Raw genomic sequence first — 14,050 nt, 5'->3', positions numbered from 1 at the left:
GGGGAAAATTGAGCAATTCTATGTGGATAATCACAATCTATTTGCACAAGGCGGGCGGGATAAATATTCCACTGCATCAATCCCTTAGCGCATGTAGAAAAATGACGAACTCCAACAAACAATCTTAAGTTAAATGGACACAGAATTACTTCATGGGAATGCACAATTTTATCATGCGTGCTCCTGGCAAGTAACTGGAGTGGTGTAGTAGAATTTATGCCCCAGGATATCATCAAGGTACAGGCTGTTCTTGAATATTCCAAGACTGCTATTAGTTACTAAACACATAAAATTTGTTCCTTTGATACAAATACCAGAAACATTACACTGGAAAAAGTGTTTAGAAGGAACTATTGCATCAAGAAGCTGAGAAAATAGCCATGCTTCCCAATTCTGGAAACTAAATAGTTTTAGCGAGCATTTTTACTTGAATAAATAAAATAGGAAACCTTTATTTTCTCGTTCAACCATCTACTCTATATTTCAATTTTATTTTTGTGGGGTCAGCAGTTGCAGGAGTTCTGGGCCCAGAGACTGGCTGGATTGCCCAATATTACAGCAGCCTGGAGTCGGCATACTACCCCGTGAGGATCATTTTCTGCTGGTTGTATGGTACGGGGACCTGGCTTTCTAAATGAACCCGCGTCCCGTTAGGACTATCAGGCAGCCAACGTGCACACTCAGCTGACTGACTGTCCGAGGGGGTAGGGAAAATCTACCCACTGAACAGGATGACCACAGTGGGCGCTCTGAACAGCCAGCAGTTCAAATGTCTTTGGGGCCTATGAATGTCACAGGATCTCGATTTGCATAAACGTATGAGGTTTCTGCCTATTTCAGGTGGGTGCATCGGCCTCCCCAAAAAAAAACAACAGCATTGAAATTAGCGTGAGGGATGGAGCAGGAAATTGACCAGCTCCCCGTTGACTCCTGCTCCGACTGCTTTCCGCCATGGTGGGGGGAGTTAAAACTCCCCCTAACTAGCTTGAAGACCTTCTGATCAAACCATCCTTTATAGATATTTAATCAAAGAGTTTACCAAAGTAAAACAGGCCTTGGTAACAGTGCTTGTGTATGAACTGATAAGAATGTCCCATATTATTTATCACATTGTCTTTGTTTCCAATTTCATGAGTTGATTCAGAAACGATTACTATAATTTATTTAATTGCAATTAAACAAATTAAATATTCAGCCCGTACTGGCTACTGCAAGATTTAAAAAAAATGAAAAATTGCTTGCAATACTGCTTTTTGCTTTTTGTAAAAAATGCCATAGAATGTGGGTGTTTTACATTGATGCAGCATTATATAAATCATTAACTTTGACTTTTAAAATAATGTGTGGCATTTGAATGCATTGTTGTTGCAGATATTTGATCAAATGATTGGAAAGTGCATCACGCCACTGAGTGGGTTTGTAGTCGAGTACATTAATATGTAGATTGATGCAAAAATATGTTACCTGTCAGCTTTCACAGGCAAATTAGATCTTGTCAAGTGCTCTTTCTTCTACAATGGAACTTTAAACATTTCCTAGAATGTACGTGTCAAGTGCCAGATTGGTTCATTGTAAAATGAAATCCTGATAGTTTCAGTAGTGTTAAATTTGAGAAGTTTTGAGATATGCATACTTTTGGAATATTTGAGGATATTTTTCTATTGATTTGGTCAGAATTGAGCCTTGTGGGGTGATAAATCACTTTTGAAAATAACTTTACTTACGATGATAGTTAATGGTTTAACAGCATCAACAGTTAGCACTAATCTGAAGGAATAGCATCAGCTGTATTTTTGCATGGTGATCTATCATTGGTTTTAAATTAAGCCATCAATGCTGGTTAGATTTTTAAAATTTTTTCCAAATTACCATTTCAGCAAACATAAGTAGCTACATGACCTCTGTCAATGTGTGACTTCCAGAAAATAGGTTAGTAATGATGAATATTTTTGCAGGTTGTCAGTGTCCATCTGTGTAGAGCAGAGCCATTAAAGGAGAGTCTGAATGGTTTTGGGAACACCAGATTATACCGTACAAATTTGCTGCAATTCTTTGAGTGTGTAACAGACGAGTTAACGAGGCAATCCAAACGGTATAAACGTCTTGGATTTTCAAAAGGGATTTGATACAGTTCCACGTATTGAGGCTTAAAGAAATGATAAAAGCTCATGGAATTGATGGAATATTAGCTCATGAGGTTGAAAATAAGCAAAGCATTAGATTGTAGAAAGTGGTAAGAAATGGAAAAGTTCGGCTGGCAGGCAGTAACTAACGGAATTCTGCAGGACCTGGATGCCCTGCTGTTCCTCCTCCGTGAAGCACATGGGGATCTTTTCTCCATTAAATATGCTGCATAGAAACAATATGGAGAAGGGTAGGACTTGCTGTCTAAAATTTACTGATGACACCAAGTAGGTCAGGTGGTGTGAATGAGACCTTTATTCTCTCCCATCCTGGTCGTTCTCATTAATATTGCTCCTGTCTTCACACAAGTCTAAGGTGTGAAGCCTTGAGCTTATCTGGCGCTCAGCTGGTTAAGGAATCCATCACCAGATCTAGCCAGACAACATCAAGTTCTATTCGGTCTCTCTTTCCTCTGCCAAAGCCATCCACTACTTCAGGATCATCCTGGAGAACAAGATAACCTCCAGCCTCTCTTCACTATAAAAAACAACACTTTAAACCTCTGTTGCCTTGTTCCTCCACCTTCGCCTCTGAATAAAGTGGATTTCTTTCTCATTGAGATTGAGACCCTCCATTCAGCTGCCTTTGCAGCTTCCTTCCATACCCCTTGCCCACCAAGCCAAATATTTCCCCACTCTACTCTACACCTTTCTACTCTAGCCCTGATCCTGCATCTGTCTCCAGTTTCTTCCTATCTTCTTGTGCCCTCTCCGAGCTCATCTTGTCCTTGACACTCACCTCTTGGTCCCTTGACCGCATTCCCACTAAACTGCTAGTATCCAAGATCCTGTCTTGTCCTTATATCGGCTGACACTATAAATGATTCCCTTTCCACTGGTACTGTCCCCCTTCCCTTCAAAACTGCCATCACTCCCACCTTCAACTTCTCAGTCCTTCCAAACTACCAACTCATTTCCAACCTTCCTCTCCCCTCCAAAGTCCTTGAATGAATTGTTGCCTCCCAAATCCGTACATGCTATCCCAAAATTCCATATTTGACCCTCTCCAATCAGGTTTCTGCCGGGGCCATAACATCAAAATGGCCCAAATCAAAGTTGCACGTGACATACTCTGTGACTGTGGTGCTTTTTTCTTCACTGTTTTTCTCTCAGCAACCTTTGGCACGGTCGACCACACAATCCTTCTCCAATGCCTCCGCTCCACTGCCCAGCTCAATGGAACTGCCCTCACTTGGTTCCACTCTTACCGAGCCATTCGTAGCCAGAGTATCTCACGGATCTATCCACGGCCCTGTCTTCTTCCCCATCTACATGCTGAGGCTTGGGAACATCTTCCACAGACATGGTCAGCTTCCACATGTATGTTGACTCTATCTCTCTGCCACTACTTACAACCTCTCCACTGGCTGTGTGTGTTAGACTGCTTGTATGAAATCCAGTGGGCAGCACAGGCCAGCACACACTGTGACATGTGTGCGCAGAGATGGTCTCCAGTCGTCTTGGTTAATCCTTGCCATTGGACCAAGACTTAGCTCTGTCAAGCCCATGTGGTGGCTGGTGTGCAATGGCAACCACACGTTACAAAAATCCACACACAGGTATCTTCCACCCTTCAACATGGAATTTGGAATATTAGGTCCTTCATTGAAACACCTGTGAACTCATCCCTTTTTGGCATGGAAGTAAGTCATCTTCGATACAAGGGACCGCCTAACAAGAAGAAGAAGACATCCAGCCCTGGATGAGCTGCAATTTCCTCCACTTAAACATTAGGAAGACCAAAGCCATTAACTTCCATCGCTGACACAAACTCTGTATTATCAGCAAGTACAGACATCGATGACGAGGCTCAACACTGCCTCCAGTGCACCAGCGCAGCCTTCGGCCGCCTGCGGAAGAAAGTGTTTGAAAATCAGGCTGTCAAATCTGCCACCAAGCTCATGGTCTACAGGGCTGTAGTGATACCTGCCCTCCTGTATGGCTCAGAGACGTGGACTATATATAGTAGACACCTCAAATCGCTAGAGAAATACCATCAACCATGTTGGGCAAGATCCTGCAAATCCCCTGGGAGGACACCAACGTTAGCGTCCTCAATCAGGCCAACATCCCCGGCATCAAAGCAATGACCACACTCGACCAGCTCCATTGGGTGGGCCACATTGTTCACATGCCTGACACAAGACTCCCAAAGCAAGCTCTTTGCTCGGAATTCCTACACGGCAAGCGAGCCACAGGTGGGCAGAGGAAACACTTTTAGAGTGAAAGCAAGTCTTCCTCGAGGGACTGCCTATGATGGTGATGACCCTCACCACTGATTCCAAACCGCGTCCTGGGCACTGTCTCAGGTTGAACGAGACTGTTCGATGCCTTGGTGTCCTATTCAACCCCAAATCCTCTGCATCACAAAGACAGCCTCTGTAAGTAACATTCCCTGCCTCAGCCCATCTGCTACTCAAACCCAACCATAACTTTCTCATCTCCAAACATGATTATTCTAAATCTCACCTTGCTAACCTCTCACCCTCCTGTAAACTACAGTTCACCCAAAACTCTGCTTCCCATGTCCTATCTCTCACCATGTCCCATTCACCCATTACCCTTTTCTTGCTGGCCTACATGAGCTCCTAGGCCCCGAACCTGGTGGAAGCTAAGTTACACCCAAGTGCCAGCCAAAGGCCCGCTGAGATCCTGACGCTAGTTTGAGCAGCACTTTCATGAAAAAGTCTGGAAAGATCGCCCCGCGACAAAAAAAGGACTTGCGCCATGAATCTGCGAGGCAGCAGGTGGGAGATCCCAATCTCGGTGGCAAATGCAATCCTCGGCAAAGTACTGCCGAGGATTGAGTCGGGCCCAGGGAGGAAATTTACACAAAATAAGAAAAAGACCACTGGAAAACCTTCAGGGGACCCCATCCACCTGAATCGCTAGAAAAAAAGGAAAGAAAAGAAGTGTACTAACCTTTTTTTTGCAGGTCTTCATACTTACCGCTTAGGTTAGACCTGTCTCCATGCGGCGGTCCTTCCCCCTGCTGCAGCAGATTCCCGCCCAGACCAAACTGGCAGCTTGGCAGGCGGGAGGACACTTACGCGCGTGCGCGCCAGCGGACGTCAGTGGGCGGTCCCCAGCGGTCTTCCCTCCCCGCCGGCGGGAGGCCTCCACCAAACTTGCTCGGAGGGGGAGACCGCCCAGAAAACTTGCCGGCAGCGGGTGGCAGCGGGTGGCGAGTCCACCAAGTTCAGCCCCCTAGTTTCCCAAAACCTCAATTTTAAAATTTCTCTCCTTCATTTTACAACCCTTCATTGTCTTGCCCCCCCCCCCCCCCCAAAGCTTTGTAACCTTGTCTAGCTGTACAACACTCACTTCACCCCCAACTTTCCCTTGCTCCATCTCTGGCCCCTTGGCCCCTTCTATTTACCCTTCAGCTGCCGCGTAAAGACAGGTCTAAACTCAACGCTAAGTTTTAAGACCTGCAAAAAAAGGTTAGTAAACTTCTTATCTTTATTTTTTCCCCCCAGCGATTCAGGTGGATGGGGTCCCCTGAAGGTTTTCCAGTAGTTTTTTTCTTATTTTTTGTAAATTTTAATTTTATCTGTTCCCCCCTCCCTGGGCCCGACTCAATCCTCGGTGGTACTTTGCCGAGGATCGCATTTGCCACCGAGATTGGGAACTCCCACTCATTAGCCTTCAGGCATTGGGGCCCAACACTCTGGAATCACTGCCCTAAACCCCTCCCTCCGCTGCTCCATCTCCCTCTCTTCCTTTTAAGACCTCCTTAAAGCATATTTCTTGTGAAGCACCCTGCGATGTTTTGCAATGTTAAAAGCGCTATATAAATGGATGGGTTAAGGAATGGGATTGGGATTTTAACACAGGTAATGATAATCAATGCACATTGTAATGGAAACATGAAATGTGTACATCATGAAAAGATTGCCATCGGCAAAGGTGCAAAAGGGAATGTGTTTGGTGGTGATTGATACTTTCAGAGAATGATCGATAATGTGAAGCTAATCGTATTACTGGATTACATATCAAGAGTATTTGAATATAATTTTACATAGATCATTGGCCAGGCAACATTTGGAATATTCTATAGTTTTTTGCCAACTTGCCTTGAGTGAGACTAGTTTCATTACCCAAGAACAGCTGACAACGTGAAAACATCAATTGCCCCTGATTGCAATGTTTGTTACTTCATACAAGTACTCTTTTTTGCTTCAAATATGATGTTCTTATTTACACAGCAGCTACAGAAATCACCCTTCTATCAACAGTGAAAAGCGACGGGATGGAAAAGTAACTTCAATATGCCAAAGGTACTCATAACTCAAATCTCTTCAAATTCGATAGTTCTGAAACCACAGGGCTTTTATTTATAGAATGATCTAACCTGGGATTTAACATGAACGATATTTTTTAAATTTCCATTATAAAAGAAGAGTGCTTGATGACATCTCTTTATCCATTTCAACTGTTCATGTCTGCAATTTAATAAATTCAAACAAAGTTAGGACTTTTTAAAGCAACTTAATTATTGAGACAATTAAAATTTAATTTGAAGTCGAGTTAGCTTTAATAATTGCTTAACTGAAAAAGTTACAGGTAAAGCAAACAGTAAATAAAAGATTTTTCAAGCTCAGTACTTGGTCTTTTTACCATACATGATAGAGAAACCAGTGCAATCTCACAGAGGGATATGGTAGTGTGGTACTTTTCAACTTTTTAGACCATCCTTCAACAAGCAGATTGATAGTAGTGATGTATACAGACAGAGCTGGTAAAATCAGCTTTGCTTCCATAGGAACAAAGGAAAATAGGAACATAGGAACAAGAGTAGGCCATTGAGCCCCTCAAGCCTGTTCCACTATTCAATGAGATCCTGGCTGATCTGTGACCAAACTCCATACACCCGCCTTTGACTCATCCCTTAATACCTTTGATTAACAAAAGGCTATTAATCTCGGATTTAAAATTATCAGTTCATCTAGCATTAATTGCCATTTGCGGAAGAGAGTTCCAAACTTCTATCACCCATTGTGTGTAGAAGTGTTTCCTAATTTCACTCCTGAAAGGCTTGGCTATGATTTTTAGACTATGCCCCCTAGTCCTAAAATCCCTAACCAGCAGAAATAGTTTCTCTCTATCTACCCTATCTGTTCCCCTTAATAACTTGAAAACTTCAGTCAGATCATCCATTACATTCTAGGGAATACAACCCTAATTGGTGTAATCTCTCTTCGTAACTTAACCATGCCAGCTTTACAACAGTGAGTACACTCCAAACATGAAGGGTGGAATTTCAGTTGGAATCCACGTGGAGTAACGTGGAGGCAGAGACAGTTACTGAGGAAAGAGATGTGGCTCTGAAAGTGAGTCTTGGCAGATACTGGATCAAACACGAGAAGGGAAACAGAAAGCAAAGAAGATGAACAAAGTAAAAGAGACAAATGGAAATTCCGTCTGAGGGAAGAGCAGAACTTCTTCAAGATGGACATTCCTAGAAGAGAAGTGGCAGTGAATTAAACAGTAATACAAAAGCAAAATACTGTGGATGCTGGAATCTAAAATAAAAACAGGAGATGCAACACCTGCCCTTTTACCTCCTCCCTTCCCACTGTCCAGAGCCTCAAATACTCCTTCCAGGTGAAAAATCATTTTACTTGTACTTCTTTCAATTTATTATACTGTATTCGCTACTCACGATGTGGTCTCAACGCAGATTGGGTGACCGCCCTGCAGAACACCTCCGTTCAGTCCGTAAGTGTGACCCCGAGCTTCCGATCGCCTGTCAATTTAATTCCCCGCTCCACTCCCACTCTGATATCTCTGTCCTCAGCCTCCTACACTGTTTCAATGAAGCTCAACGTAAGCTCGAGGAACAGCACCTCATCTTTCGTTTAGGCACTTTACAGCCTTCTGGACTCAACATCGAGTTCAACAATTTCAGACCGTAACCTCTGCCCATATTTGGCTCCCTCCACCACCCCCCGCCCCCCCCACCCCCCGATCTTATGTAATTTTTCTTCTCTCTGTCTCCTATGGCAGCTGGCAATTATCCCACCAATCATACCTTATCTAGACTAACCTTTTTCTAACTTCTGCCATTACCATTTCAAGTCGACAAGGTAAATGCAGAGAGGATGTTTCCACTCATGGAGGAATCTAGAACTAAGGGGCATAGTCTCAGAATAAGTGGTCGTCCATTTAAAACTGAGATAAGGAGGAATTTCTACTCTCAGAGGATTGTAAATCTATGGAATTCTCTGCCCCAGAGCGCTGGGTTATTGAATATATTTAAGGTGGAGATAGACAGATTTTTGAATGATAAGGGAGTGAAGGGTTATGGGGAGCGGGCATAGAAGTGGAGCTGAGTCCATGATCAGATCAGCCACGATCTTATTAAATGGCGGAGCTAAATAGCCTACTCCTGCTCCTATTTCTTATGTTCTTATAATTGCAGATCTTGGACAACTGCAGCAGCGGAACAGGGCCATCTTTCTGTGGAGCAGTATTGCCAGAAGGTCATGTTTAGGAAAAAAAAATTACATTTGATGGAGCACAGATTGAATCGATCACCAGGCAATTGATTCCACTCTGGAAAGGAGATTTTAATTAATAACGCCATCTGCTAGCCTTGAGTAATGCTGATTACTAGTAACATGTTAGTGTCCAGTGTTGCTGTGGCAGCAATAATAGGAAATATGATGTATGACATTAGTCTGTCATGATTACCTACTTTGAATGGATAATGTCTCATGGCCCTTCTGGTGCGATCACTGAGAAGCCTCTTGCCTCTGCTTGACCCATTGACACCTTTGAAGCAGCATAATTGCTGTGGAATATCCTGTTCCATTCATTTAACCATTGTTACTTTTCATCTCCTGGAGACTGCTTGTTGTCATGGAGATTGGAACAGCTGGGAAGTTGGAATGATCTGGAAGGACTATGGCCTTCTTTATGACTTCTGTAATCCCACTCTGAGCAAGCAGAGGAAAGTGTGGTCTGAGTGACAAGAGAAAGATTTTTTTTTTAATTATCTTGCCCTTAGCCAAACTAAAATATTCAAATATTCAATTTCTGTTCAAGAAGGTTTTCTCTCTACAACAGAAGTAATTATTAAAAGCTGTGCAAGTCTTGGAGAAAATAATTCTAACTCATAGAATACTGATGTTAGCATTGCGCCATATTTTTCTCTGATGTCTACAAGTTGCTGTGAAATTGAAATGGAAATTGGGCGAAAGTAGAATTAAACATGTTAAAGGCATTTGGTCAATTAATGTAGCAATTAATGAAGACTATACCAGGAGCAGCACAAGGCGTACCTAAAAATGAGCTGCCAACCTGGTGAAGCTGCAACACAGGACTGTATACATGCTAAACAGCAGAAGCAGCGTGCGACAGACAGAGCTAAGCCATCCTACAATTAATTGTTCAAAGCTCTGCAGTCTTGCCACAACCCATCATGAATGGTGGTGGACAGTTACACAACAGGCGTTAATGGGAGGCTCTAAGCAGCCGAATTTCTCCCCCTTAGTGTTTATTTTCTCAGAAGTTCAGTCTATGCTGGTGAGCTTGGTTTTTGTTTGCTCACCAAATGGAAATAGTGAGTGCAGATGTTTTTTGGGTATTGGAGTAACTAGCAAAAAAAAGGGGGAGAGAAAGATGCCCTGAAAGCACAGAGTATTTAGGAGGCATAGAATTCACATCAGGCACCATCTCTTGCAGTGAGGGTACCATAACTAAGTCAGCTGCCTGGGCATGGCAGAAAAGCAATGTATCAACAGGACCGGGGTTGGTTTGGAGACCGTTATTAAGGTGCACTAATTGATAGTGGGAGATCTGGAGAAACAAACAGTTTACAATTCCAGTAAATTCACCTTCTACGCAATAGGTTGATTCTAGGCAATCATACGGTCACCCAGATGTCGTGCATTGTTCCATCAAGAAAGTCACTGAAGAACTGTATTATCCTGCGGTATTCTATTTAAATGTCAGCTACACTCAGATAGCAGCAGCAGAGGAATCAGAATCTTCTCTTGATTGGAAGCTGCTGCAATGGATAGCCATCGTTGTGCACTACCATCTGAGGCAATGAGAAATAGGCAGGGCTATTATTCAATCAATGTATAGATGGTGTGCGGTGCTCACAGGAATATATTACAGATGAATCGTTGCTTCCACGAGAGCTCACGTTTCTTTTATCCCGAGGAGATTGCTTAGCTTTAGGTGAGAGGTTGCCTCTCAGTGATATAGACTACGTAATGCAATCATAATTTATGCCGCCACTACACAATATCACAGAACAATTACAGCCATGCATGTGTGCACAAGAATACTAATAGAGTACACATTTGGTATGCTGAAGCAACAGTTTCAAAAGCGTTGGCCTGTCTGGGGTACCTGAAAAGACCTGCAGAGTAACAGTTGTAAATGCTCACAATATTGTGATCAACAAAGGCCTCAGCAAGCAGTTGGATGAAGATTAGCTGCAAACCACAGCTGAACACAAGGATGGTGGTCTGTGTAGCCACCGCGCATATTCAAAGCAGCTTGGGAAGAGATTATTAAGACACTAATATATATATATATATATATATATATATAATAATTCTTTAGAAAAGGAAATAGTGCCAGAGGATTGGCAGACAACTAATGTGATTCCTATATTTAAAAAGAGAGATGGACCAAGTAGCTTAACATTGGTAGTCAGAAAGATAATGGAACCTTTACTCAAAGATGCATTAGAAAAACATCCCGAAACCAAAAATATAATAAAAAAGAGTAGTCAGCACAGACTTCAAAAGGGAAGGTCATGTTTGACCAACCTTACTGAATTCTCTGAAGAAGTAATAGAAAGAGTAGACATGGGGAATGTAGTAGATGTAATATATTTGGATTTTAAAAAGGTTTTTGATAAGGTGCTGCACAGTAGACTCATGAGTAAGGTCAGCGCATGTGGAGTCAGGAGACATATAGCAGAATGGATAGTAAGCAGGCTACGAAACAGAAAATAGAGAGTAGGGGTTAAGGGTATTTACTCAGACGAGCAAAATGTGGGAAGTGGTGTTCCACAAGGATCGATGCTGGGAAGACTATTGTTGACCATTTGCATAAACGATTTGGACTGTGGAATCAGAAGTATAATTTCTAAATTTGCGATGACACCAAATTGAGGGTGGAGAGAGACAATACTGAGGAGACTGCGAGAAAATACAAGAAGACATTAATAAACTTACAGAATAGGCATGGAATTGGTAAATTAATTTCAATATAGACAAATGTGAAGTGGGATAGAATTAAAAAGCAGAGAAGTTCCGTTGCACTTGTATAGAACATAGGTTAGATCACACAGACTATTTGCACAGTCTTGGTTTCCATATTATAAAAAGGATAAAGAAGCACTGGAGAAGCTGCAATTTTTTTTTACAAGAATGATACCAGAACTGAGAGGTTATACCATATCAGGAAAGATTGAACAGGTTGGGACTCTTTTCTCTAGAAAAGAGAAGGGTGACCTGACAGAGGTCTTTAAGATTATGAAATGGTTTGTTAGGGTAGGCGTAGAGAAAATGTTTCCACTTGTGGGGGAAACCTAAACTAAGGGCCATGAATATAAGCTAGCCACTAATAAATGCGGAGAAAACTTCTTTACCCAGAGTGTGGTTAGAATGTGGAATTCACTACCACAAGGAATAGTTGAGGCGGAGAGCATAGATGCATTTAAGGGGAAGCTAGATAAACACTGAGGGAGAAAAGAATAGAAGGTTATGCTGATAGCGTGAGATGAAGAGGCATAGGAGGAGGCTCGTGTGCAGCATAAACACCGGCATGGACTAATTGGTCCAAACGGCCTGTTTCTGTGATGTATATTCTGTGTAATTCTATGTAACTGCCAAGGAGATAGGTGCAAATACAATTGATTAACTATTTCTTCATAAAGTTACACTATTGGGCTCAAGTGATAGATAAAAAACCTGTGTAAATTGCAACACATTTTCCTGCTGTTTTGTTGGAGGGAACTAGACCTGTCTATTATCTATAAAAATGTAAAATGCATTGAAGCCAACTGCTGCTTATCGCATTTCTCATTTTAAGAGTATCCTCATTTAGCTTTAATACCTTTTACACCTTTGGGTGATGCTGTGACAGGTGTACGTTTAAATGCTACATGATGTTAGGTGCTAACTCAGTAGCTTCGAGTTTATGATAAAAAAAAACTGGCTTAAGTCCATGCAGACTTCTGATAAAATTCTGCTAACTCTTACCAGTGTTTTTTCTTCCCCTCATGATTTTTCACTTCACCTAAGTTGATTTTTAAAAATGTGTCAAACCCCTTACATTTTTGAAAAAATTGGGACTTCTTGAATTTATATGAAAGAGGGATCTCTTAAATTTAAAAAGGCCTACATCCTGATTAAAAAATTGAGGTCTTTTAGAAGTTTTAAAATTTGGACCGATAGCGTGTAATAAATTGGGGGCGATGTATTTATGAAGATGTTATGGCCTTTTAACTGTTTAAAATAGTTGGAACCTCCTAAAGTTGTTTGTAAATCAGAACTTTATATTTTGAAATCTTCCTCCCCACTTCCCCATCCCTCTCCCTCCCATATCCCCCTCACCCATCTTTTTTCTCTCTCTTTTTGCTTTCAAAGTGATTCTTACCAAATACCTCAATCTTGTATGTGTTTCTGCACTGGGTTAGGTGATGATCAATGGTGCTCCAGTGCTAATAACCCTTCAGCTATTTGCCAAACTGTTGTCCTCTTGTCCTGTGAAGAAAGCACACGGAGCTGGAATCAGTCTATATTAGTGTATCCTTTTTGACTGGGACAGAAAGCTCATGGAGCTCTCCATTATTTATGCGTAAATGGGACAACAACTTCAGGCGAAGTATAAATGCAAGGATAAATGTGAATATCTAACGGTTGCTGGCCGAGTTGCGCAACTCCTCCATTGACTAGAAGGGCATCACACCCTTAGCCTCCCCATTTTATTTTAGAAACTTGCTGTATTTGCCCATAAATTTCCCATGAAACATGCCACAGAAAGTTAAGTCTTGTCATTACAAGTGTAAGTACCCTTTTAATGCTATGATAAATGTTAATGACTGTCAATCAACCGCTAAAGGCCCGAAAATTAATTATTACAAGTGTCAAGTCTCATTCCTTCTGGTTTTAAATTTTTTGGGGAGATTTTTAAAAATGTCTAAATAAATGTCTCTTTTTTTCTCTCTCTCTTAATCCCTCTATTTATTTCTCTTCTTGTACCTGATTTGACAGTGAAGTCACCCTCTTTAATGCACCCTCCTTCTCAGTCCTTCTGCTGTTTGTTTCCCAATCCCTTAAATCTCAGTGGTTAAGGAGACACCCTATTGCTTGCCCTGTTTGCTCAGGTCCCAGATCCCTTGCTTCACTCAGTGCGCCATGATCACCTCGTACTTTCAGCAACTTGCCACACAAAAACATATTTTGTACTTAAGGGTGACAAACGCTGCTAAAGCAAATTCAGGAGCAATATTGTTTTATCAGTAAGAGCAGTGTTATGGGTTTTGGATTTATAGTGCACCTGGTCAGATAGCTTAAGCATAACAAACACATTACACTCTATATCTTCCTTTCTGTAAAGGTATGATCTTGCTTAACTTTGTGTAGATTTTACCCAAGAACAAAAATGTTCTCACTGATGTGAATAATCAAATAATTAGTTGAAGCAACATGCACAGGATTAATGACCTTATTCGTCTTACAGGAACTGTTAGTTTTACTGGCATTACTCTTCAGATATTGTACAGAATATCAATGATTAGTGCTTTTAGTGTTTCCTACATTACAACAGTGACCACTCTTCAAAAGTACTTAATTGGCTGTAAAGCGCTTTGGGATTTGGGACGTCCTGAGGTGATG

General features: G+C 41.7%; 1 protein-coding gene across 6 annotated transcripts in view; it reads right to left on the bottom strand.

Moving 5' to 3' along the window:
• LOC139277001 (fibronectin type III domain-containing protein 11-like) overlaps positions 1-14,050 on the bottom strand; it is a 117,422-nt gene that overhangs the window by 94,917 nt on the left and 8,455 nt on the right. For 3 of the 6 annotated variants that reach the window (XM_070895004.1, XM_070895006.1, XM_070895007.1), the window contains one exon: positions 12,817-12,916. The gene's annotated coding sequence lies outside the window, so the exon portion shown is untranslated. Of the gene's footprint in view, positions 1-8,174; positions 9,150-12,809; positions 12,917-14,050 lie in introns of those variants that run through there. The other 3 variants (XR_011596009.1, XR_011596010.1, XM_070895005.1) reach the window with 3 other exon arrangements.

This window comes from Pristiophorus japonicus, chromosome 12 (assembly GCF_044704955.1).
Source record: "Pristiophorus japonicus isolate sPriJap1 chromosome 12, sPriJap1.hap1, whole genome shotgun sequence".
Taxonomy (NCBI): domain Eukaryota; kingdom Metazoa; phylum Chordata; class Chondrichthyes; family Pristiophoridae; genus Pristiophorus; species Pristiophorus japonicus.
Note: the sequence above shows the minus strand (reverse complement) of the source record. Positions and strands in the feature narration are given on the sequence as shown.